The 25196-nt window shown below is 40.8% G+C and overlaps 1 protein-coding gene across 1 annotated transcript in view; it reads left to right on the forward strand.

Moving 5' to 3' along the window:
* The window catches only part of RNF111 (ring finger protein 111), a 169222-nt gene that overhangs the window by 11716 nt on the left and 132310 nt on the right, over positions 1–25196 (forward strand). Inside the window, exon 2 of the mRNA XM_038010033.2 lies at positions 4274–4396. The gene's annotated coding sequence lies outside the window, so the exon portion shown is untranslated. The remainder of the gene's footprint in view (positions 1–4273; positions 4397–25196) is intronic.

Consider the following 25196-nt stretch of genomic DNA (forward strand, 5'->3'; position numbering starts at 1 on the left):
TCCATGTGGATTGTAGACATGAATATGAGGCAAAACAATAATACCACTGGTGTTCAGTGTGTAAATATAAAATGGGAACTGTAAGTGGAAAAACATACAAGGTAAGAAGTAAAAAGGGTACGCACAGTAAACCATGGAAAGGAATCCGGTTGGCAAGGACATTACCACCTTAATGCTCTACATTATTCTAGGGTAAGTGGGGACAGCAGTCAGTGTACTGTGTAATAGTGGAGGTTCCTGGACCAGGAAGTAGTCTTTTTTGCAAAGGAGGATGTTTTGGAGTTCAGTTTCTGCTGTCAGCTTGCTTTTATACTGAGCTAAGTTACCAGAGGGAGGAAGGAAATCAGTACTCAGATTTGTTTCTCCTCAAAGATCGTATTAGGAGAATATTATCAGGACCTTGGATTAGGAAAATATTTATTTATAAGGACACAAAAAGCACCAACTACAAATAAAAAGATTGATACAAATAGCTACACTAAAATTAATAATTTCTACTCATTAAAAGGTACCACTGAGAGAGTAGAAGGCAAACTACAAAAGGGAGAGGTATTTAAAACACAGATAACAGTAGGTTCATAACCACCATATACAAAGAACACATTAAAAAGAAAAAAAACCCAGCAGAATAAAAATGATCAAGGTCGGATGTGGTGGCTCATGCCTGTAATCCCAGCACTTTGGGATCCCAAGGCCAGTGGATTGCTTAAGGCCAGGAGTTTGAGACCAGCCTAGCCAACATGGCGAAACCCTGTCTCTATTTTAAAAATACAAAAATCAGCTGGGCATGGTGGCGTGTGCCTCTAGTCCCAGCTAATTGGGAGGCTGAGGCAGGAGAATCGCTTGAACCTGGGAGGCAGAGGCTGCAGTGAGCTGAGATCGAGCCACTGCACTCCAACCTTTGTGACAGGGTGAGACCCTGTCTCAAAAAAAGAGAAAAGAAAAAAATGATCAAGACTCAAAAAGACACTTCACCAAAGAGAAAATTCAATTCAAATGGTATATATGTGTGTGTATATAACATTACATATATCTATATACACACACACAGACATAATTTAAATAAATATATGAAAAGGTGATCAGACATTAGTAATGAAGATATTGCATATTAAAACTGCAATGATATGTTTTTATACCCCAGCATAATGCCTAAATCAGAGAGAAGAGCAATACTAGGTTTTGGCAAGCATATGGAATAATTGGAACTCTTTAATACGAGAAGAAAAAAATTGGATACAACCACTTTAACAAATAGTTTAGACTTATCTAATTAAGTTAGAGAACCATATATTCTTTGTAATCTTTGAGTCAAAAATTCACTTCCTTTTTCTTGTGGGGGTTTTTTTTCTTTTTTTTTTCCGACGGGATCGCAGTCTGTCACCCAGGCTGGAGTGCAGTGCAGTGGTGCTCTAATGGCTCATTGTAGCCTCAACCTCCTGGACTCAAGCGATCCTCCCACTTAGGTCTCCCAGAGTGCTGGGATTATAGGCGTGAGCCACCACACCCAGCCCCAAATTCACTTCTAAGTATATGCTCTATAGAAAAACATATGCACATAGCAGCATTATTTGTAATAGTCACAACCTAGAAACCACCGAAATATCAATTAACAGCAGAATGGATAAGTTAATTGTGGTATATTCATACAATGCAATACTGTACAATAATTAATATGAAGCAATTATAATGATGTTGAAATAAATTACCTTATGTAAGTACATGATGTAAATTCTTTTACATTATGTCAAATAATACGTATCAGTTTTATGACTGAAATACAAGAAAAAACAAATTGTAGTATTTAGGCATGTATATTGAAGTAGTAAGTTTGTAATGGAAAGCAAGGATGTGGTTGCCATACAAGTCAGGATAGTGCTTACTGTAGTTGGGAGGTATAGGGTAGGGACTGGGAAGAGTCATGTGCAAGGCTTCTGGAATGCTGAAATATTTTATTTATTTATTTATTTATTTATTTATTTATTTATTTTGAGATGGCGTCTCGCTTTGTCACCCAGGCTGGAGTGCCGTGGCGTGATCTCAGCTAACTACAACCTCTCCTGGGTTCAGGCGATTCTCCTGTCTCCTGGGTTCTGGGTTCTCCTGGGTTCAGGAGATTCTCCTGCCTCAGCCTCCCAAGTAACTGGGACTACAGGCACACGCCACCATACCTGGCTAATTTTTGTATTTTTAGTAGAGATGGGGTTTCACCATGTTGGCCAGGCTGGTCTCAAACTCCTGACCTCAGGTGATCCACCTGCCTCAGCCTCCCAAAGTGCTGGAATTACAGGCATGAGCCTCCATATCCAGCCTGAAATTTTTTTTTTCTTTTTTTTGACTCAGATGGTGGTTATAGGGATGTTTACCTTACAATAATTTCTCAGCCTGAATATTTATGTTTTCTTTTTATTCTTTCTTTTCTTTTTTTTTTTTTTTTGAGAGAAGGTCTTACTGTGTCACCCAGGCTGGAGTGCAGTGGCATGATCTCAGTTCACTGCAACCTCCGCCTCCTGGGTTCAAGCAATTCTCCTGCCTCAGCCTCCCGAGTAGCTGGGACTACAGGCACCTGCCACCATGCCCAGCTGAGTTTTGTACTTTTAGTGGAGACAAGGTTTCACCATGTTGGCCAGGCTGGTCTTGAACTGACCTCAGGTGATCCACCTGCTTCAGCCTCTCAAAGTGCTGGGATTACAGGCTTGAGCCACTGCACTCAGCCTATTTGTTTTCTACAATTTCTCTATGTATATTATATTCATAATAAAAAAGGTTAAAATTGAAAGCATAGGCTTTGGGGCCATATAATAATGAATTTAAATTCTACTTCTGAGGTTAACAGATGGTGCTGTACTTTTATTTTTAAAACTTAAATAATGTATGTGAAGTGTCTAACGTGTAATGAGTGCTCAACCATTGTTAACCCTCATTTCCTTCTGGTATCCATTAAACCTATCAAAGAATAAGTACTTGTATGCTAATCCTCAAAGGGGGTGTGGTAGCCTTCAAGATGGCCCCCAATCATTCTTTCTCCCAACATTGACATCTTCAAGTAGCACTGCCCCGTGTTGAATAGGGCTGACCTGTGCAACCAATAGGATGTTGAGAAAATGATAGAGTTGAACTTGAAGGTTAGGTCATAAAAGAGATTGTGGCCTCTATCGTTCCCTCTCTTGGGTCATTTGCTCTTGAAGAATCCAGCTGCCATGTTGTGAGGATACTTAAGTAACCCTAAGGAGAAGTCCACACAGCAAGGAACTGAGGTCTTTTGACAACAACCTGTACCAATTCACCATTCCTTTGAGTCAGTTATCTTGAAATGGTACCCTCCAGTCCCAACAAGCCTTAAATGACTGCAGCCCCAGCTAATATCTTGACTGTAACCTTATAAGAGACCCTGAGCCAGACCACCCACTTGTTCTTTTTCTTTTTTGAGACAGGGTCTTGCTGTGTTGCCCAGGCTTGAGTGCAGTGGTACAATCTTGGTCACTACAACCTCCACTTCCCAGGCTCAAGCCACCCTCCCACCAGCCTCCTGAGTAGCTGAGCCTACAGGTGCATGCCACCACACCCAGATCATTTTTTGTATTTTGTATAGAGTTGGGGTTTCTCCATGTTGCTCATGTTGGTCTCGAACTCTTGGACTCAAATGATAAACCTGCCTTGGCCTCCCAAAGTACTGCGATTACAGGTGTAAGCCACCATGCCTGGTCCAGAAACATGCACTTAAGCTACTTTTAACTTCTTGACTCAGAGAAATTGTATATAATAGTAAATGTTTATTTTTATGTTACACTCCTAAGTTGTTATGCAGCAATAGATAACCAGCACAAAGAAGCAAGAAAGTAGGAAACTGAGGAATCTGTGACTTAGTCTGAAAGTTGACTTTGGGGGAGAGGATTTCCAAGAGATAAACAAGGGAGCAAAAAGTAGGCTGAAATACTGAAGCAAAGAAGGAAAAAGAGATTGCTCAGAGCTGTACTGGGCTAAGAAAGGGCTATGTATTAAGAAGAGTCTCTATGGGATTCTCCAACAAGGCTTTATTAAGAACACAGCATTTGCTCTCAATGTGTATCATTGGAACGCCCACTCCATGCCAGGTATTGTCCAATAATAAGGATACAGAAATGAATACAAAAGAGGCCCCGAAGGACAGGCTAGTGGAGAAATAAGCAAACTAACATTTATAATACAATCTAAATACTAAACTGCCGTACAATGACCAAAATAGAAAAGATCTATCAGCCCTAAAATAAATTTGGGATATTTCCTAATGAAGGTGACATCTAAGCTGAGTTTTGAGAGATGAGACGAATGGAAGAAGTGGGAATGGAGGAAAGAGCAGAAGAATGTGGGACAACAAGGAGACATGCGTGAGGATGCAGCAGTGAAGACATTGCAGGTATGCTGCAAGGGGAGAGGAGGGGGGATGAGACTGGATAAGTAGCCTGCAGTTTCCCACGTGCATTGAAGTAAGAAAGGAGGCAGAGAGACCAGTTAGGAAGCTATTGATGTGTTAAGAGAGGTAGAGTGGGAAGGGATGAATTACAGAAGTAGAATGGACAGGTCTTAGTTATCAAACGGATGTGGAATCATAACATTCCCTGAGATACAAAATACAAATAGAGAAAGAGATTCATGGTGAGGAAAGAATTGAGTTGAGTTTAAAGTTAGGAACCTTAGCCGGGCGCGGTGGCTCAAGCCTGTAATCCCAGCACTTTGGGAGGCTGAGACGGGCGAATCACGAGGTCAGGAGATTGAAACCATCCTTGCTAACCCGGTGAAACCCCGTCTCTACTAAAAAATACAAAAAAACTAGCCGGGCGAGGTGGTGGGCGCCTGTAGTCCCAGCTGCTCAGGAGGCTGAGGCAGGAGAATGGCGTGAACCCGGGAGGCGGAGCTTGCAGTGAGCTGAGATCCGGCCTCAAAAAAAAAAAAAAAAGGAACCTTAAAGTTCAGTATTATCCTAAGGAGAGAGCTGGATGCAGTGGTGAGCACCTTTAATCTGAGCACCTTTAATCTCATCTCCTGAGGCAGGAGGATCACTTGAGCTCAGGTATTTGAGACTAGCCTAGGCAACATAGCAAGACCTTGTCTCAAAAAAAACCAAACGACAGAAGAAGAAAAGAACTGGCAGGGAAGGAAATTCTGAACTTCTTTTCCTATTCCTGTCTTTCCTTTTACAGTTAAACTTTCCAAAAAAGGTGCCTCCTTTTTTTTTTTTTTTTTTTTTTTTTTTTTTTTTTTTTTTTTGAGACAGTTTTTCTGTGTTGCCGAGCTGGAGCACAGTGGCAGGATCAGAGCTCGCTGCAACTACCGCCTTTCCCGCTCAAGCAATCCTCCTGCCTCAGCACTTCACCCCCCACCAGTAGCTGGGACTACAGGCACGTGCCGCTACACCTGTTTAATTTTTGTATTTTTTGTAGAGACGGGGTTTCACCATGTTGCCCAGGCTGGTCTCGACCTTCTGAACTCAAGCCATCCGCCTGCCTCGGCTCCCCAAAGTGCTGGGATGATAGGAATGAGCCACTGTGCCCTGCTGATATATTTTCTTAAGCATAACATTTTATTTTATTTTATTTTATTTTTTATTTTTTTGAGACGGAATCTCGCTCTGTCACTCAGGTTGAAGTGCAATGGCACGATCTCGGCTCACTGCAAGCTCCGCCTCCTGGGTTGACACCATTCTGCTTCAGCCTCCTGAGTAGCTGGGACTACAGGTGCCCATCACCACGCCTGGCTAATTTTTTGTATTTTTAGTAGAGATGGGGTTTCACCATCTAAGCATAACATTTTAAATAATAAACATACAAGGCCATTTTCTAGACAAAGCATTAAATATTTAAGATCTAAACCTTAAATAGTAAGATTTTTAATTAATTATCTCCAGACTTACTCTAAGCCTTTTGATGGTTATAAAGTCACACAACAATGGATTTGTCATCCCAAGGGAGCAGAGATTTCTGGGTTGAAGAGGATATAGCTATAGAATAGTTAGTTACTGCCACAGGTTCACACTGGGATGTGGAACCTGAAGACTACATGCTCCCCGGATAATTCTACCTGATTCCCAGAAGGGAAGACTGTCCTTTCTTACTACTGCTATCTGAATAGGCAACTCTAAGTCAATACATTTTAGCTGAGATTTTTAATCAGCTGCCTTCTTTTTTGTTTTTGTTTTTTTTTTTGGTCTGACTCTGCTACAACTCTATTGCCATTTTAGTAATGGTACATTATTTTTAAATATTTTAATTTCAAACACAAAAATGTTCACCAGTCTTTTGATGTATGATTGAACTAGTCTGGATGGAAGGGCTTGTCTAGGCTAGGTTCAAAGATCGGTGAGAATGATCACATAAGTGATTCCTTATTCACGACTGAACCTGTAAAAAAAAGCAGTCAACAAAATATTAACATGACCAAAGATGTGAATCAATGTGTTTCCCCAAAGCCTACCTTTATTCTTCATGGTGGTGCACCCAAAGACCAACAGTCTGAGATGCCCTTGGAAATGAAAAATCTGCTAGGTCAGGAGTGCTAGAGCAGTAGGCTAGCTGCCTTTTATATCATTTAAAGCCGTAGTGAGGCAAGTGAGGCAACCACAGCCCTGCTTGCGAGTCTACCCTATTATTATATGAGGAAATCCCTACGGTGCCATAATTTAATACTTTGGATTACAGTTCATATGGCTTCAACAAGCCTATTTGAAGTTTCAGAGCATCAGACCCAGCCATGGGTTTTCAAAGGAGAAAAGCCTTTTCTTTGATTTTGGAACTCTTATTTCTGGGGCTTCAGGAATATTTAATTAAATTACATAATTAGAGTAACGTATAACATGTACAACTGGAAAAACAGGTTTTGGACCAAATCCATATGACTAATAGCAAGCAAGATACAGCCCAACTTCTGGCAGCAGAAATACATGATTATGCTGGAAAATAGCCTACTAATTGAAAGTGTTCAGTATGTCACGGCTTTAGCCTATTTTACAAAGGGAATAGTGAGAATGTAGTTTACTACAGTGCATTAGGTAAAAGGATGCGGGTCAAGAACATTTCTACTCTATGTAGGCATGTAAACAATATGAATTTGTTCTGTGTTAAGAGTTTGGGAGGATCCCTCCATCTGTTCATATTTTTCTAATTATTTTATATAGCTGCCACATCCTTAAGTTCCTCAGTTGTTATGGATTTTTCATAGCCTTAAGTGGACACTCATGGCAGAGGTAATGCTATATGTTCACTTTTCTCTTCCTGGGTGCCTAGGCAGTTAGGTTGCCACCTTTCTAGAAGTTTGGCTGGTGAGATGTGGGTGGAACTGATGTTAGCCAGTTTCAGACCCTGGCCCTTAAAAACTTCTTGGGCTGGCTAGGTGCAGTGGCTCACACCTGTAATCACAGCACTTTGGGAAGCTGAGGCGAGAGGATTGCTTGACCCCAGGACTTTGAGACCAGTCTGGGCAACAACGAGACCCTGTCTCTGCAAAAATAGAAAATTAGCTTGGTGTAGAGGCACTATATCCCAGCTACTTGAGGCCAAGGCAGGAGGATTGCTTGAGCCTGGGAGGTGGAGACTGCGGTGAGCTGTGACTGTGCCATTGCACTCCATTCTGGGTGACAGAGTGAGACCCTGTCTCAAAATCAAAACAAAAACGAAACCCAAAAAACTTCTTGGGCAACCTTCCTGCCTTATCTTGACTACTGTTACCTCAGAGGCTTCATGATTTGGATGGTATAGCTACAGCATAGTGGAAGTCTTCCAGAACCACAGGAAGTGTCACAGGACTGAGAAATAAACTTGTGTGATATTAAGTCACTACAATTTGGATGTTTGTCATTTGTGGCAGAGTGTTGATTGCTGTGAAAAATACGGTAACATACAACATAATGTGAAAGGAAAATAAAAACTCAGAACCCCAATTCACTATGCCAAAGGGAGAAAAAATTAAGCTGAAAGCTGAGTCATGCAAGAAGCTGCCTTTCCTTTTGTTCATAAGCAGAGAGTTACAGATAAAAGGTTCAATATCTCCACCGGTAGCTACTCTATGTTCACCTTATCTTATGTAAAGTGCCAATTTACTGAGCACGAGACCAGTACATAATTGACTCTTCCCCTACCTGCTTCTTTTCTCTTACAACATGTGGATTACCATACCTTCCCTTTTATCCCTCCAGCGCACTTTTCCCCATTATTGAAGCCCTCAAATTCTTCTTTGGAGAAAGGCACAGACCACAGACTTTTTATGATTCTGTGTTCTTGTCTTCTGGGAATGTCCTTAACCTTGGCAAAATAAACTTCTAAACTGATTGAGACCTGTCTCAGATACTTTTTGGTTTATAATAACATCTATGAAATTTGTCCATATTGTTGCATATATCAGTAATTTGTTTTTTTAATTACAACGTAATATTACATTGTTTGAATTTACCACATTTGTTTATTCATTTTGTTCTTAATGGACATTTGGGCTTGTGATATTGTGAAATATATACAGTATTTGGTCTTGCTCCCTGTTTTCTGGCATACAACTCCTAAAATCCTTGAAATCTCCAAACTGGTAAGTGACTTTGTGTGTGCTAACAAGTTGACTGGTGGCTGGCCACCCCTAGGTAACTTTAGAATGGGGCTAGTCACTGGAAAGACTAAGCCGTGATTAGAGAGCTGGTACTTTCAGTCCCACCTGACAAAAACTTGTCTTGGCAGAAGAGGTTGGCAAACCAACCTCTTCTGTGAATATGACGCATCAGTTTAAAATAAAATCTTTGTAAACAGAATTCAACAGCACTTTACAAAGACAATACATTGTGACTAGGAGTTTATTCCAGAAGTTCAAGGGTGCTTTAGTATTACAAAATTCATTAGTGTAATTCATCTTATTAATAGAACTAAGGCAAAAAAGCAGCCAGGTGCAGTGGCTCAAGTCTGTAATCCCACATTTTGGGAGGTGAGGTGGGAGGATTACTTTGAGATCAGCAGTTTGAGACCAGCCTGGGCAACACAATGAGACTCCATCTCTTTAAAAAAAAAAAAAAAAAGCCTGGCACGGTGGTGCAAGTCCTAGCTACCCAGGAGGCTGAGGTGGGAGGATCACTTCAGCCCAGGAGTTTGTGGTTGCAGTGAGCTCTGATTGTGTCACTGCACTCCAGCCTGGGTGACAGAGCAAGACACTATCTAAACAAACAAACAAACAAACAAAAAATGAAACAGAAAATCTGAAAGAACTAAGGAGAATAATTATATGGTGATCTCCATAAGTGTAGGAGAGTATATACACACACACACACGAGCATGCATATATACTTCAGTCCAAAAGACAGCATTTACTTATAAAAAGGGTTCCTTCTAAAGTCAGAAATAGAGAATGCTCACTAGCTTCTCTGTCTTTAACAGTATATAGGTGTTAATAAGAAAAAGGGGGAGAAGCATTGTGAGAAGAACAGGTTAAGCTATTTCTATTTGGATATGATATAACTGTATATCTGGAAAACCCAAAAGAATCAACTACTACAAACAATAAGATAATGATAGATAAAACAACATGTGTTAAAACTGATACACAAAACCCAATAGCTTCATATATATTACAAAGAAAAATCAGTTAGAAGATATAATAGAAGACCTTTGCCATAGCATAAATTAGTAAATAAATGACTTACGTTTGAACCAAACAAAACATATTTAACATACACGTAAGGAAAATTATAAGCCACTTTGAAAGACTCACAAGTTGACATAAATAGAGATGTTTCTGGATTGAAAGGCTCATATCATAAAGACCACAGCTTACTAATCATCTCCTGTGCCAGTAAATCTTTTTTCTCAGGCATGACAATCTGGTTATCAAGTTCATTTTGAAGAATATGAAGCTTTAGGTTGGTATGGAGCTAAAAGTTTGTTAACTTGCTGTGTTGTTAAGAATATGTTGTCAATGTATTCTCATGCATTGTAAATTGAAGTATAAATTGACATAAATGAAGATCAATTTGAAAATGCATAACAAAATTATAAGGTATAGACACTTTGATCCAGAAATCCCACTCATTCTTGTAGATAATAACAAATCTATGGGAAATATTATTTGAACTGACATTGCAGCATTTTTTATAATAGCAAAAGTGATGGGCACCTAAACATTCATCAATGGTATGGTCATGCAGTGGAATACCCTGCACCTATTAGTAAGAATGATGGATCGATACATATCTGCTATGGAAATGACTACAAGATACTTTAGAAAAATTAAACAGAGCTAGACACCAGATTATATTGTATGTAGTTTGCTATTGTTTGCAAGGGGAAATAACATGTATGATTATATATGTAAGTATATAGACTCATATCTGGAAGAATACACAAGAAACAGTTAAGAGTGTTAATAGTATTGCCCTCTGAAGAGAGGAACTCAGAGGCTAAGGGAGATGGACAGAACAGAGGCTTTCATTTCGGGGAACAGTATTGAACCTTTTCAATTTTTTACCATACACATGCATTATCTACTAAATACATATTGGCCAGGCTCCATGGCCCACATCTATAATCCCAGGACTTTGGGAGGCTGAGGTGGGAAGATCACTTAAACCAAGGAGTTTGAGACCAGCCTGAGCAACATGGCAAGACCTCATCTCTACAAAAAATTTAAAAAATTAGGTGGGTGTGGTGGTGCCCACCTGTGGTCCCAGCTACTTGGGAGGCAGAGGTGAGAGGATCACTGGAGCCCAGGAGGTCAAGGCTGCAGTAAGCCGTGATCATGTCAGTGCACCCCAGCCTGTGTGACAGAGAAAGACCCTATCTCAAAATAAATAAATACATACATACATACATAAAATAAATACATAAATAAATATTTATATCTTTTCTCCAACTGCAAATAGTTGCCAATATTGTGATTTCTGTCAATGTCTCTCTGTAGATCAGTTTTTGCTTTATTGTTTTATGTTTCAAGGCTGTTTTATAACTAATACAAATACACTTATGACTTACGTGTTGTGTTCCTTTAATCTTTATGTAGTGCCACTCTTTATCTCTGTTTTTGCCTTAAATTCTATTTTGTCTGATACTACTTACTATTAGCTTTCTGTTCATATATGTTTTCTGTAATTTGTAATTGCTTCTGTTTTATTTTCAATTTTTCTTCTCTTTTTGATATAGGATCTCACTGTCGCCCAGGCTAGAGTGAAGTGGTGCCATCGCAGCTCACTGCAACCTTTGCCTCCTGAGCTCAAGCCATCCTCCCTCCTCAAGTGATCCTCCTATCTCAGCCTCCCCAGTAGCTGAGACTACAGGCATGTGCCACCATGTCCAGTTAGTTTTTGTATTTTTTGTAGAGACGGAGTTTCGCCATGTTGCCCAGACTAGTCACAAACTCCTGGATTCAAGCCATCCACTGGCCTCATCCTCCTGAAGTGCTGGGTTTACAGGTTTGAGCCACTGGGCCTGGCCTATTTTCAATCTTTCTATGTTATTTCAGGATTATCTTCTATAAGAAGTATGTGGTTGGATATTTTTAATCCATCATCTGAGTTTTTCCTCTTTAGTACATGAGTTTAATGCATTTGCATTTATTGTGATTTCTAATGTCTTTAACTTTATATGTGTATATTTTGTGATTCTGGTACCGTGTTTTTTGTTTTTTTTCCTTCTCTTTCTCTGCTTTATGTTGGGTTATTAACATTTTGTATAGTTCCCCTTTGATTTTCCTTTGCTAGTTTGGGAACTATAAACTATATTTCTCTTCTTTTAATCATATCCTTAAATCTTTAACTTTACTTATTTGTATTAGTTATCTATTGCTGTCTAATGAATTACCCCAATACTTAGAGGCTTAAAACAACAATAAAACATTTGGCTGGGCATGGTGGCTCATGCCTGTAATCCCAGTATTTTAGGAGGCCGAAGTGGACATATCACTTGAGCTCAGGAGTTCGAGACCAGCATGACCAACATGGTAAAACCCCGTCTCTACTAAAAATACAAAAATTAGCCGGGCGTGGTAGCAGGCGCCTGTAGTCCCAGCTACTCAGGAGGCTGAGGCAGGAGAATTGCCTGAACCTGGGAAGCAGAGGTTGCAGTGAGCTGAGATTGTGCCACTGCACTCCAGCCTGGGCCACAGAGCGAGACTCCATCTCAAACAAACAATCAAACAAGAAAAAAGCAATCAACATTTATTATCTCACACAGTTTCTGTGGGTAATAAGTTCAGGAGGGGCTTAATTGGGTGTTCTGGCTTGGGATCTCTCATGACTTGTCAAGATGTCAACTGGCCTACAGTCATTTGAGGCTTCACTGCGCCTGGAGGACACTCTCAAGGACCCATGTAGCTGGCAAGTTGTTGAGGCAAGAGGCCTTAGTTCCTTACCGACTGAACATCTCGATACAGCTGTTGGATAGTCTTCATGATATGGCATCTGGTCTTCCCTAGGAGAAGGTTTCTCTACCTCAGTACTATTGACATTTTGTACTTCATAATTCGCTGCTGTAGGGGGCCGGAAGTGCTGTTCTATTTAGGATGTTTAACAGCATGTTTGACCTCTACCCACTAGATGGCAGTAGCGCTCCCAGTTGTAACAATCAAAAATGTCTCCCTAGACATCTCCAAATGGTCCCTGGGGTGAACATGGGGGACAAAATCATCCCCAATTGAGAATCATTGCCATAGAGCCAATGAGACCAAGGTGGAAATTGCCACATCTTTGATGAAGTAGCCTTAGGAGTCAAAGCCCTCTAACTTCTGCTATATTTTATCGGGCACACTGGGAAGCCACAATTCAATGACAATACCAGGAGGTGAGGATATTGGGAGCCATCATAGGAGGCTGGCTACCACACTACTTAAATATGAAAACTTCCAAAGGCTAAAGCTTTTCAGTATCTTCTACCTTTTTACTGAACCTTTGCATACTGTAATTATCCACTGAATACTCCCTATCCCTATTTTCTTATTATTTTTTATTTTATTTTATTATTATACTTTGAGTTCTATTTTCTTATTTTTGTTCAGGGTTTCCGTTCAGTTTTAGTTTTAGTTTCTTCTAAAAATTATTTTTAGAGTTCACATTTAATTAAATTTAACAACATATTTTTGTCAAGTTCTATGTTCTCTCATGCCTTACATCCCACTCCTTTAAAGTTCATTTCTCTTGCTAACACATCCTTTGGTAGTTCTTTCAGTGAGGCTCAGAAAAGAATACTCTCTCCCATTCTTTATATGCTGTTTCATCCTCACTTTTTTCTTTTTTTGAAATAGAATCTCGCTCTGTCGCCAAGGCTGGAGTGTAGTGGTGCCATCTTGGTTCACTGCAACCTCCACCTCCCAGCTTCAAGTGATTCTCCTCAGTCTCCTGCCTCAGCCTCCTGAGTAGCTAGAATTACAGATGTGTGCCACCACGCCCAGCTAATTTTTGTATTTTTAGAAGAGACAAGGTTTCACCATGTTGGCCGGGCTGGCCTCAAGCTCCTGGCCTCAAGTGATCCACCCACCTCGGCCTCCCAAAGTGCTGGGATTACAGGTGTGAGCCACTGTGCCTGGCCTATCCTCACTCTTGAATGATAGTTTAGCTGGACATAGATTTTTATGTTGACAATTACAGTTGACCCTTGAACAACATGGGTTTGAATTGCATGGGTCCACTACTACAGGGATTATTTTCCAATCAAATACAGATGAAAATACAACATTAGTGGGATGTGAAACCCACTTATATGGAGGACTAACTTCCTATATGCAGGTTTGCAGGGTGGACTGTGGTATTTGAGTTTGTAAGGATTTTGTATACACCACGTGGGTGTTGGGGAATCTTGGAACCAATCCTCTGTGTGTACTGAGAAAAGACTGTATTTACTTTCAGCAATTTGAAGCAATATTCCTCTAAGTCTAATGATTTTTAATAGATAATTTCTTCGAGAGGCTTTTAGCAATTTCTCTCTATCTTTGATGGTTTTCAGTGTTACTTTTTTTTTGTCCAGGCTGGAGTGCAGTGGCCCGATCTCAGCTCACAGTGGCCTTGACCAACTTGGGCTCGAGCTATCCTCCCATCTCAATCTCTTGAGTAGCTGGAACTACAGGCACACACCACCATACATGGCTATTTTTGTAGTATTTGTAGAAATGAGGTTATGCCATGTTGCCCAGGCTGGTCTATAACTACTGAGCTCAAGCAGTCCACCTGCCTCTGCCTCCCAAAGTGCTGGGATAACAGGTGTGAGCCTCCATGCCCAGCCTACTTGTTTGGATATAACGTATGGATTTTTCTTTATCCTGCAGAAGTGCACTTTCAATCTGAAGATTCATATGTTCGTTTAGTTCCTGAATCTACTCAGATATTATCACTTTCAGTGCTATTTTTCAAGACAGAGTCTTGCTCTGTCTCCTAGGCTAGAGTGCGATGGCGTGATCTCATTGCAACCTCCGCCTCCGGGGTTCAAGTGATTCTTCTGCCTCAGCCTCCTGAGTAGCTGGAATTACAGGCACCTGCCACCATGCCCGGCTAATTTTTGTATTTTTAATAGAGACGGAGTTTCACCACGTTGGTCAGGCTGGTCTCAAACTCCTGACCTCAGGTGATCTGCCTGCCTCAGCCTCCCAAAGTATTGGGATTACAGGCGTGAGCCACTGCACATGATCTTAATGCTATTTTTCTATAATTCCGTTATAGTCTCTTCTTCTGGAACTCAGACTAATTGTATGCTTTTTCCATCCTGTCTCATATTTTTATCTCTTTTTGTGATGTGTTTTGAATGCATTCTTCAGTATTATCTTCCAAGTTCACTAATTATTCAGACTTGTCCTGTCTTAAGTTTACCCAATTATTATTATTATTGTTATTTTAAAAAAAATAGCTTCACTGAGGTTGGGAATGGTGGCTCACACCTGTAATCCTAGCACTCTAGGAGACTGAAGCAGGAGGATCGCTTGAGGCCAGGAGTTTGAAACTAGTCTCTATAAAAATTTTTTTTAATTAGCTGAGCGTGGTGGTAGGCACCTGTAGACCTATCCACTTGGGAGGCTGAGGCAAGAGGATGGCTTGAGCCCAGGAGTTCACGCCACTGGAGCCTAGCCTGGGGGACAGAGTGAGACCCTGTCTTGAAAACATAAATAAATTGGCTAGGCGCGGTGGCTCATGCCTGTAATCCCAGCACTTTGGGAGGCCAAAGCGGGCGGATCACAAGGTCAGGAGATCGAGACCATCCTGGCTAAAACGGTGAAACCCTGTCTCTGCTAAAAATACAAAAAAATTAGCCGGGTGCGGTGTGGGCACCTGTAGTCCCAGCTACTCAGGAGGCTGAGGCAGGAGAATGGCAGGAACCCAGGAGGCAGAGCTTGCAGTGAGCCAAGATCGCGCCACTGCACTCCAGCCTGGGGGACAGAGCGAGACTCCGTCTCAAAAAAAAAAAAAAAAAAAGAAAACATAAATAAATGGGCGGGGTGCAATGGCTCACGCCTATAATCCCAGCAGTTTGGGAGGCTGAGGCAGGTGGATCACTTGAGGTCAGAAGTTCAAGACCAGCCTGGCCAACATGGCAAAATCCCATCTCTACTAAATATACAAAAATTAGCCAGATGTAGTGGCATGCAACTGTAATCCCAGCTACTAGGGCGGCTGAGGCAGGAGAATCACTTGAACCTGGGAGGCAGGGGGTGCAGTGAACCAAGATCATGTCACTGCACTCCAGCCTGGGCAACAGAGCAAGACTCTGTCTCAAAAAAAAAAAAAAAAAAAAAAAAAACGAAAGAAGGAGAAAGAAAAGAAAAAATAAGTAAATGAAAAGTTTCACTGAGGTGTAATTTACATACCATTTAATTTTATTTCTATTCTTTTATTGAGGTAAAACATACATATCTAATTTGCCATCTTTACTATTTTACATACAGTTTAAAATGTACGATTCAATGATTTTTGATCTATTTATGAAGTTGTACAAGCATTATCACAATCCAGTTTTAGAAGATTTCTTTCATAATAAAATGATCCCTCATGCCGATTTGCAGTCCACCTTTGTCCCTACCTCTAGCCCAAGGCACCACCAGTATACTTTCTGTTTCTATATATTTGCCTTTTCCGGACATTTCATATAAACAGAATGATACAATATGTGTTATGCACTTGATTTCTTTGAGGTTCATTCATTTTGTAGCCTGCATTCGTTTTTTGTTCCCTGATACTGCTGAAAGTATTCCATTATATAGATGTAGCACATCGCATTTATTCCTTCACTAGTTGACGGACATTCGGATTGTTTCCATTTTTTGGCAATTATGAATACTGCTGCTATTAACATGTACCAGTCTTTGTGTGAACATATGTTTGTATTTTATTGGATAGATATCTAGAAGTGGAATTTCTTGGTATGACTGTAAATTTAAGTTTATTTATTTATTTATTTATTGTCTGAGACACAGTCTCATTCTGTCGCCCAGGTTGGAGTGCAGTGGCACGATCTCGGCTCACTGCAACCTCTGCCTCCCAGGTTCAAGCAATTCCTCCACCTCAGCCTCCCGAGTAGCTGGGACTACAGGCATACACCACCATACCCAGTTAATATTTGTATTTTTAGTAGGGATGGGGTTTCACCACGTTGGCCAGGCTGGTGTTGAACTCCTGACATCGAGTGATTCAACCACTTGGGCCTCCCAAAGTGCTGGGATTACAGGCGTGAGCCACCGCACATGGCCTATGTTTATTTTTAAAGACACTGCCAGTTTTCCATGGTAGCTGTACCATTTTGCATACTCCTCAGCAAAGTTTGAGGGTTCATTTCTTGACATCCTTTCCAATGCTTGTTATTTTCTTTTTTATTATAGCCATATTAGTAGATGTGAAATGGTATCTTACTGCAGCTTTAATTTGCATTTCCTTAATGACCAATGATGTTGAGCACCTTTCCATGTACCATTTCCAGCCATTCATACATCTTTTTTGGTAAAATGCCTGTGTAAATGTTTTACCTATTTTTAATTGGGTTGCTTTTGAGTTTCCATTAAATTTTTACTGCTACTTTTTAATTTCTGAAAGTTCTAATTGGCACACTTTTTATCCATCTACTCTTGTTTTATTTTTGTCTGCTTTTTATAATTGTTTATTTGTGATACATATTACTTCATTTATCCCTGAGGATCTTCAACATGATTATATTTTCTTTTTTTTGTTTTGTTTTTTTGGGGGGTTTTTGTTTGTTTTTGAGATGGGTTCTGTCTAAGTTGCTTAGGCTGGTCTCAAACTCCTGGGCTCTGAAAGGTGGAGGCTGCAGTAAGCCGTGATCATTCCACTGTACAGCAGCCGGTTTGACAGAGTGAGACCTTGTCTCAGAGAGAGAGAGAAAAAAAAAACAACTCCTGGGCTCAAACAATCCTCCTGCTTCAGCCTCCCAAATACCTGGGATTATAGGTACATGCCACCATGCCCAGCTCTTGTGTTTTTATTTTGGAAAATTTCAAATATATTCAAAAGTGGAAAGAGAATGAAGTGAACCCTCATGAACTTATCACTCAGTTTAATGTATCTCCCACCTCTTAAGGCTAATTCCCTTAAAAACCTTATCTTAGGCTACTTGGGAAAAACCTATTGAAATCTTGCCCACATATTACAAGTTTCCCCATGTAGATGGCACTGTTGGAATAGCAGTGCTTATATATGTCATACAAAAACTGGTCTCTGTATGACCAGGAGTAGAGTGTGCTAAAACCCATGGTCTGTGTCTTACCTACCCTTTGGAGTTGGGACAAGCTGTACCAGCAGGACAGGAGAGGATAGTATGTAGGAAATTATACCTGCAGAAGAACGCTTCTTGCAAAACTCCTGTCCTGACTTGGTAAGAAAATAAATGGCCCTCAATCTTCTAGAAAGTTTTCATATGAAGAGATTATGGGAGTTTATTACTAGATTCATACTTTGTCTTCTTTACCAGCCTCCGTCCTTTTTTTTTTTTGACACGGAATTTTGCTCTTGTTGTCCAGGCTGGAGTACAATGGCACAATCTTGGCTCACTGCAACCTCTGCCTCCTAGGTTCAAGCGATTCTCCTGCCTCAGCCTCCTGAGTAGTTGGGATTACAGGTGCCTGCCACTACACCCAACTAATTTTTGTATTTTTAGTAGAGACGGGATTTCACTGTATTGGTCAGGGTGGTTTTGAACTCCTAACCTCATGATCCGCCTGCCTTGGCCTCCCAAAGTGCTGAGATTACAAGTGTGAGCCACTGTGCCTGGCCTGCCAGCCTCCTTCTTATATTGGGCTTATCTCCTTTCTTAAGGGACTGTAAAAGAATCTCACTGTAATATGTCTCCTCAGCTTTCTTCCTTTCATGAAACTGTAATAATTATTGTAGGGATGTTCAGAATGTTGTTTACAGTCACACAGTATCTCTATAATGATGATTTTTTTTTTAAGGTCTTGATGTAAGGAAAAGTTATGCTTCTTCTAAGACATATTCCCTTATTAACACTATGAATTTTTTAATTGATTGCACTTCACTGTTGGCTCTGGTTGAAAGGAATCTAAAGCTAAATTTGTGACTCATGCTTAGAAATTGTCCAGGATTCTATGGTATGCATTTTTGCATCATATTAATAGTTACCTGTGTCTGAATTTTGCCATCCTTTTTTTTTTGTTTTGCCTGTTAGGTTCTTAATCCATTGAGGTTTCTACCCTAATGATTACATGTGTTCATGTAAGCTATCACAAATACTGTTAGAGAATAGGGCTGGGCATGTTTGCATAAGTAAGTAAATATAATAAAAGATGATTCATTTAAAATGGCACTTGTGGGCTGGGCATAGTGGCTCAGGCCTGTAATCCCAGCATTTTGGGAGGCCAAGGCGATGGGTCATCTGAGCTCAGGAGTTTGAGACCAGCCTGGGCAACATGGGAAAACCCTGTCTCCACCAAAATACAAAAAATTAGCCAGGTGTGTTGGCATGCGCCTGTAGTCCCAGCTACAGGGAGGCTCACGTGGGAGGATCACTTGAGCCTGGGAGGCGGGGGTTGCAGTGAGCCAGGATCGTGCCGCTGCACTCCAGCCTGGGTGACAGAGTGAGGCCCTGTCTCAAAAATAAAAAGAAAATTGAAAATAAAATAAAGTGGCACTTGTGGCAAGGAATTGATATGTCACATTTGAAAACACAGGCATAATTTCAGATCTTTAGATTGCATCCCTAAGCTCATTTTCTCTTATTTATTTATTTATTTATTTATGAGACGGAGTCTCACTCTGTCACCCAGCCTGGAGTGCAGTGATGTGATCTTGGGTCACTGCCACCTCCGCATCCTGGGTTCAAGCAATTCTCCTGTCTCAGCCTCCTGAGTAGCTGGGATTACAGGTGCGCACCACCATGCCCAGCTAATTTTTGTATTTTTAGTAGAGACAGGGTTTCTCCATGTTGATCAGGCTGCTCTCAAACTCCTGACCTCAGGTGATCCACCCATCTGGGCCTCCCAAAGCGCTGGTATTACAGGTGTGAGTCATCACGCTGCCTGGCCAATCTATTTTTATTTATTTTTAATTTTAATTTTATTTTTACTTGTTTTTTGAAACAGAGTCTCGCTCCATCACCCAGGTTGGAGTGCAGTGGCGTGATCTCAGCTCACTGCAAACTCTGCCTCTTGGGTTCAAGTGATTCTGCCACCTCCCAAATAGCTGAGATTACAGGCTTGTCCCACCAAGCTCAGCTAATTTTTTTTTTTTTTTTTTGGTTTGTTTTTATTTTTTTGTAGAGACAAGGTTTCACCATGTTGAACTGACTGACCATGAACTCCTGACCTCAAGTGATCTGCCCACCTCAGCTTCCCAAAGTGCTGGGATTATAGGCATGAGCCACTGTACCCAACTCAATTTTTCATTTTTAAAACTTGGGTTTTTGTTGCAGAAACCAAAAGTGAATCTGTGAAAAATATTCTTACTACAAAGATGAAAAGATTCTTTTATTTGTTATTTTATAGAGATGGGGGTCTATGTTGGACAGGCTTGTCTCAAACTCAATCTTCTTGCCTTGGCCTCTTAAAGCACTGGGCAAAGGACCAGGTGGGGTGGCTCATGCCTGTAATTCCAGCACTTTAGGAGGCTAGGGCAGAAGGATTGTTTGAGCTTAGGAGTTCAAGACAAGTCTGGGCAACATAGTGAGACTCCCATCCTCTACCAAAAAAACTTTGAAAAAATTAGCCAGGGCCAGACGCGGTGACTCTTGCCTATAATCCCGGCACTTTAGGGGGCCAAGGTGGGTAGATCACTTAAGGTCAGGAGTTTGAGACAAGCTGGGCCAACATGGTAAAACCCTGTCTTTATTAAAAATACAAAAATTAGCAGGGCGTGTTGGTGTGGGCCTGTAGTCCCATCTACCTGGGAGGCTGAGGCAGGAGAATTGCTTGATCCCAGGAGGCAGAGGTTGCAGTGAGCCAAGATCGCACCACTGCACTCCAACCTGGGTGACAGAGCGAGACTGCATCTCTAATAAGTAAATAAATAAATAAACAAATAAATAAATACTGTAAAAATATCTAAAATTAGCCAGGTGTGGTGGTGCATGCCTGTAGACCCCACTACTTGGGAGGCTGAAGCAGGAGGATCACTTGAGCCCAGGAGATTGAAGCTGATGGTGCCACTGCACTCCAGCCTAGGCAACAGAGTGAGACCCTATCTCTAAAAGAACAAAGAAAAAAAGGAAGAACAAAACAGAAGATAAAACAAATCACTGGGCAAAGATATATACATATATGCGCGCGCGTGTGTGTGTGTGTGTATTTTTTTTTTTTTTTTGAGACAGAGTCTCACTTTATCACCCAGGCTCACTGCAGCCTCGACCTCCCTGGATTCAGGTGATCCTCCCACTTCAGCCTCCCTAGTAGCTGAGAGTAGAGGCACATGCCACCATGCCCTGCTAATTTTTGTATTTTTTGTAGAGATGAGGTTTTGCCATGTTGCCGAGGCTGGTTTTACTCCTGGACTCAAGCAGTCCACCTGTCTCAGCCTCCCAAAGTGCTGGGATTAAAGGCATGAGTCACTATGTCCACCCTGAAAATATTTTTATCTTTTTATTTTTTAATTAAAAAAAAAGACATGTGGCCCAAAATGAGAGAAAATATTTTTAATGTCAAACTTTTTTCTTTGTTTACACCTCACTTTAACACTTAATATTGACCTTGACAAGTAATTTAACCTTTCTCAGATATAGTTTTCTCATTTACAATGGGAATAAAGCCTATTTCATTTAATGGTCAGTTCAAGGAGATAGTACCTCTTTAATGAAAAGACATGCTTGGTTATTATTGCCTACTAACTTGCTGTGGGATATTGAATAAGTTACTAGACCTTTCTGGGGCTTACTTTTCTCTCGTGGAAAATAGGGTGATTGACCTAGATGAACTTTAAGACACTTCATCAAGTTCAACAGAGTGTAAAGGTTAAAAAAAAAAAAAAGGCTGGGCATAGTGACTCATGCCTGCAATCCCAGCACTTTGGGAGGCTGAGGCAGGCAGATCACTTGAGCTCAGGAGTTTGAGACCAGCCTGGGCAACATGGGGAAACCGTGTCTCTACCAAAAATACAAAAATTAGCCGATCATGGTAGCATGCACCTGTGGTCCTAGCTACTTGTGGAGCTGAGGTGGGAGGATCACTGATCACTTGAGCCAGGGGAGGCAGAGGTTACAGTGAGTCAAGATTGTGCCACTGCACTCTAGCCTGGATGACCAAGCCAGATCCCATCTCAAAAAATTATTTATTTGTTTATTTTTGTAGAGATGGGTTCTCACGATGTTGCTCAGGCTGGTCTTAAACTCCTGACCTCAAGCAATTCTCCCATCTTAGCCTTCTAGTATGCTGTGATTCCAGGCGTGAGCCATCACATGGCCTGTCCTTGTTTTCTGTTCCATTGATTGCTACTTTTTTTTTTCTATCTGAAAATTAAAATTTTACATTTGTTTCCAAAAGTAGAGTTCATATTATGTATAAGTGTCATATAGAGGACATAAACATAAACATAGTACAGACTTAGCTGCTGTTGGTCTGTATCAGTTTAACCCCTCAAAATAAGCTTATCTATCAGCAGGGTTGATGCCTCACAAACTTATTTTCTCTCTAAGAGGAAAGTTAACCTGATAACAAGTGACAAGTTAACATTTTTCCTTTCTATCACCTTCTTTCCCTGTCTCCAGTTCCTCTTCTCTGGTAATCCATACTCATATTTCAATGTGCGCTTCTCAAAGAATATACTCATTATCCAGAGCATCATCACTCATTCTACATCTTGGGGTAATTCTTGGGAGAACTGTCATCATCTACAAGGTGCTTTGCTTTCTTCTTTCTCTTTCTCTTTTTCATTTGCTTTGTCAACTCAGCCAATTGTTCTTGCTCTTGTTTTGGCCACGCTGGGCTCATATTTCTAAATCCTTTCTCTTCCTTTTGTATCCCATGATTTGCTTGTTGAGCACTCCGTGATTGATTCCACATAGACCTGAGTGCACAGCAGATTCCATGGCATCAGATGACAGTGCACTGATCAGAGTCACAAGTTCCCTGAAATCATTTTGTATAAAGTCTTATTCATCTGATGGTCCACAGTCAACCATTGTCAGTAACTGATCAATTCCAGCTAGAGCTGTATTTTGTTCGTCTTGAACAAACCATTGGCACCACGTTACTCAAGGTCTGTCAAGACATCAAAAGATGCTTCATTTGTACAGTGCTCTTCTGTAAAATGGTTTCTATGTGCTCATTCTGCTCAGCAAAGAGTTGTCTTCTAATATACACAGAAGGCTGAGAGGTCTAAAGTCAGAGATACCTTGGAAAGCTACATATTCAGATTATAGATATCTTGCTTCACATCAGAGGTACACTGCAACCTGTGAATGCTTTACAGAGAAGGCCATCCAGGGTCCTTAAGCATACATGGTCCTCCTTCATTTTCTTTGAGGTATGCATCAGGACTCCCAACTTAGATGGTTTGTAAGTAAAGTGAGATCATAGAGAAAGAGCCTCAGACCAAAACATTATTGCTGACTGCTACTTTTCAAACTGTCACGGTCATCAAAAACAAGGAAGGTCTGAAAAACTACCACCATCAAGAGGAGTCTACAATGAGACATGACAAGACAATATCTCATGACGATGAAATCTAATGTAGTATCTTGGACGGGATTTGGGTTTTTGGCAAACTTCTTGAGCAAGTTCTTGTTGACACAGGAGACAGAACGGCCATAGAGGCATACGGCTTAGATGCTGAGCGGTTGCCCAGGATCCAGTGGGAATCCCCCTGCCCCTCAGTTGGTGACCACCTGCCTTTTTATTATTTTCTTCCTTCTGCTTGCTTTTAGTTTAATTTGGTCTTCTGATTTCTTAAGATGGAAACAGGTCGTTGATTTTAAAGCTTTCTCCTTTTCTAATATAAATATTTTATGCTATAAGTTTCCCTGAAAACAGTATATTAATGGCATCCCACAAATTTTTAATAATTGTGGTTTTATTTTTATTCATTTAAAATATTTTTAGGCTGGGCCCAGTGGCTTACTACTGTAATCCCAGCACTTTGGGAGGCCTAGGCAGGCAGGTCACTTGAGGTCAGGAGTTTGAGACCAGCCTGGCCAACACAGTGAAACCCTATTTCTACTAAAACACAAAAACTAGCTGGGCATGGTGGTGCACACCTGTAATCCCAGCTACTTGGGAAGCTGAGGCAGGAGAATCACTTGAACTCGGAAGGCAGAGGTTGCGGTGAGCTCAGATCAAGCCACTGCACTCCAGTTATTTATTTATTTATTTATTTTGAGACGGAGTTTTGCTCTTGTTGCCCAGGCTGGAGTACAGTGGTGCAATCTCGGCTCACTGCAACAACCTCTGCCTCCCGGGGTCAAACAATTCTCCTGTCTCAGCCTCCGGAGTAGCTGGGATTACAGGTGCCTGCCACCATGCCCGGCTAATGTTTATATTTTTAGGCTGAGGCTGAGGCAGGAGAACTGCTTGAACCTGAGATGCCGAGGTTGCCATGAGCTGAGGTCACGTCACTGCACTCCAGCCTGAGTGACAGAGTGAGACTCCATCTCAAAAAAAAATAAAAAATAAAAAAATTATTTTTCCTATCAGTTGTTAATAGCCAAGTGTTAAAATATCTAACATAGCCAGGCATGGTGGCTCACGCCTGTAATCCCGATATTTTGGGAGGCCGAGGCAAGTGGATCACTTTAGATCGGGAGTTCGAGACCAGTCTGGCCAATATGGTGAAACCCCATCTCTACTAAAAATACAAAAATTAGCCAGGTTTGGTGGCGGGCACCTGTAGTCCCAGCTACTCAGGAGGCTGAGGCAAGAGAATCGCTTGAAGCTGGGAGGCAGCGGTTGCAGTGAGCCGAGATTGCACCACTGCACTCCAGCCTGGGCGACAGACAGAGACTCTGTCTCGAAAATAGTAATAATAATAATAAAACCTCTAACACTAATTATGTGTGCATTTCTCATTTAAATTCTATCCTTTTTTAGTAGCATACTTCAAGTATCATATTAGTGCATACACATTTAGGATTGTTATCTATTGATAAATTTAACCCCTTTATCAATGAAATGAACTTCTTTTTATATAGTAACATTCATTTCTCTGAAATGTGCTTTATCTCATATAGCCATTTCAACTTTTTTTCTTTAGTGTTAGCATAGTATATATTCTTCCATTCCTTTACTTTTTATCATTTTTTATCAGTCTCCTCGGCTCAAGCCATCCTCCCACCTCAGCCTCCTGTGTAGCTGGGATAACAGGTGCACACCACCACACCAGGCTAATTTTTGTATTCTTTGTAGAGATGGGGTTTTGCTGTGTTGCCCAGGTTTGTCTTGAACTTGTGAACTCAAGTGATTGTCCTATCTTGGCATCCCAAAGTGTTGGGATCACAGGTGTGAGCCACTGTGCCCGGCCCCTGCCTTTACTCTTATCTGTATCTTTAAATTTAGAGTAGGTTTTCGCAGGCAGTATATGGTTGAGTCTTGTTTTTTATCCATTGTGACAATTTCTGCCTTTTAATTAGAGTATGTAGACTATAAACATTTAAACTAGATGTATTATATGATTGAGTTTGAATCATTTTGTTTTTTGTTTATCCCATCTTGTCGTCTAGTTGGGGCACCCGTCTTTTGTTCTTTTTTTTCCTATTTTCCTGACCTTTTTATGGATTAATTGAGAAATTTTAAATGATTCTATTTTCTCTTCTTTATTGGCTTAGTAGCTATTCTTA

Source organism: Chlorocebus sabaeus, chromosome 26 (genome assembly GCF_047675955.1).
Source record: "Chlorocebus sabaeus isolate Y175 chromosome 26, mChlSab1.0.hap1, whole genome shotgun sequence".
Lineage (NCBI taxonomy): Eukaryota > Metazoa > Chordata > Mammalia > Primates > Cercopithecidae > Chlorocebus > Chlorocebus sabaeus.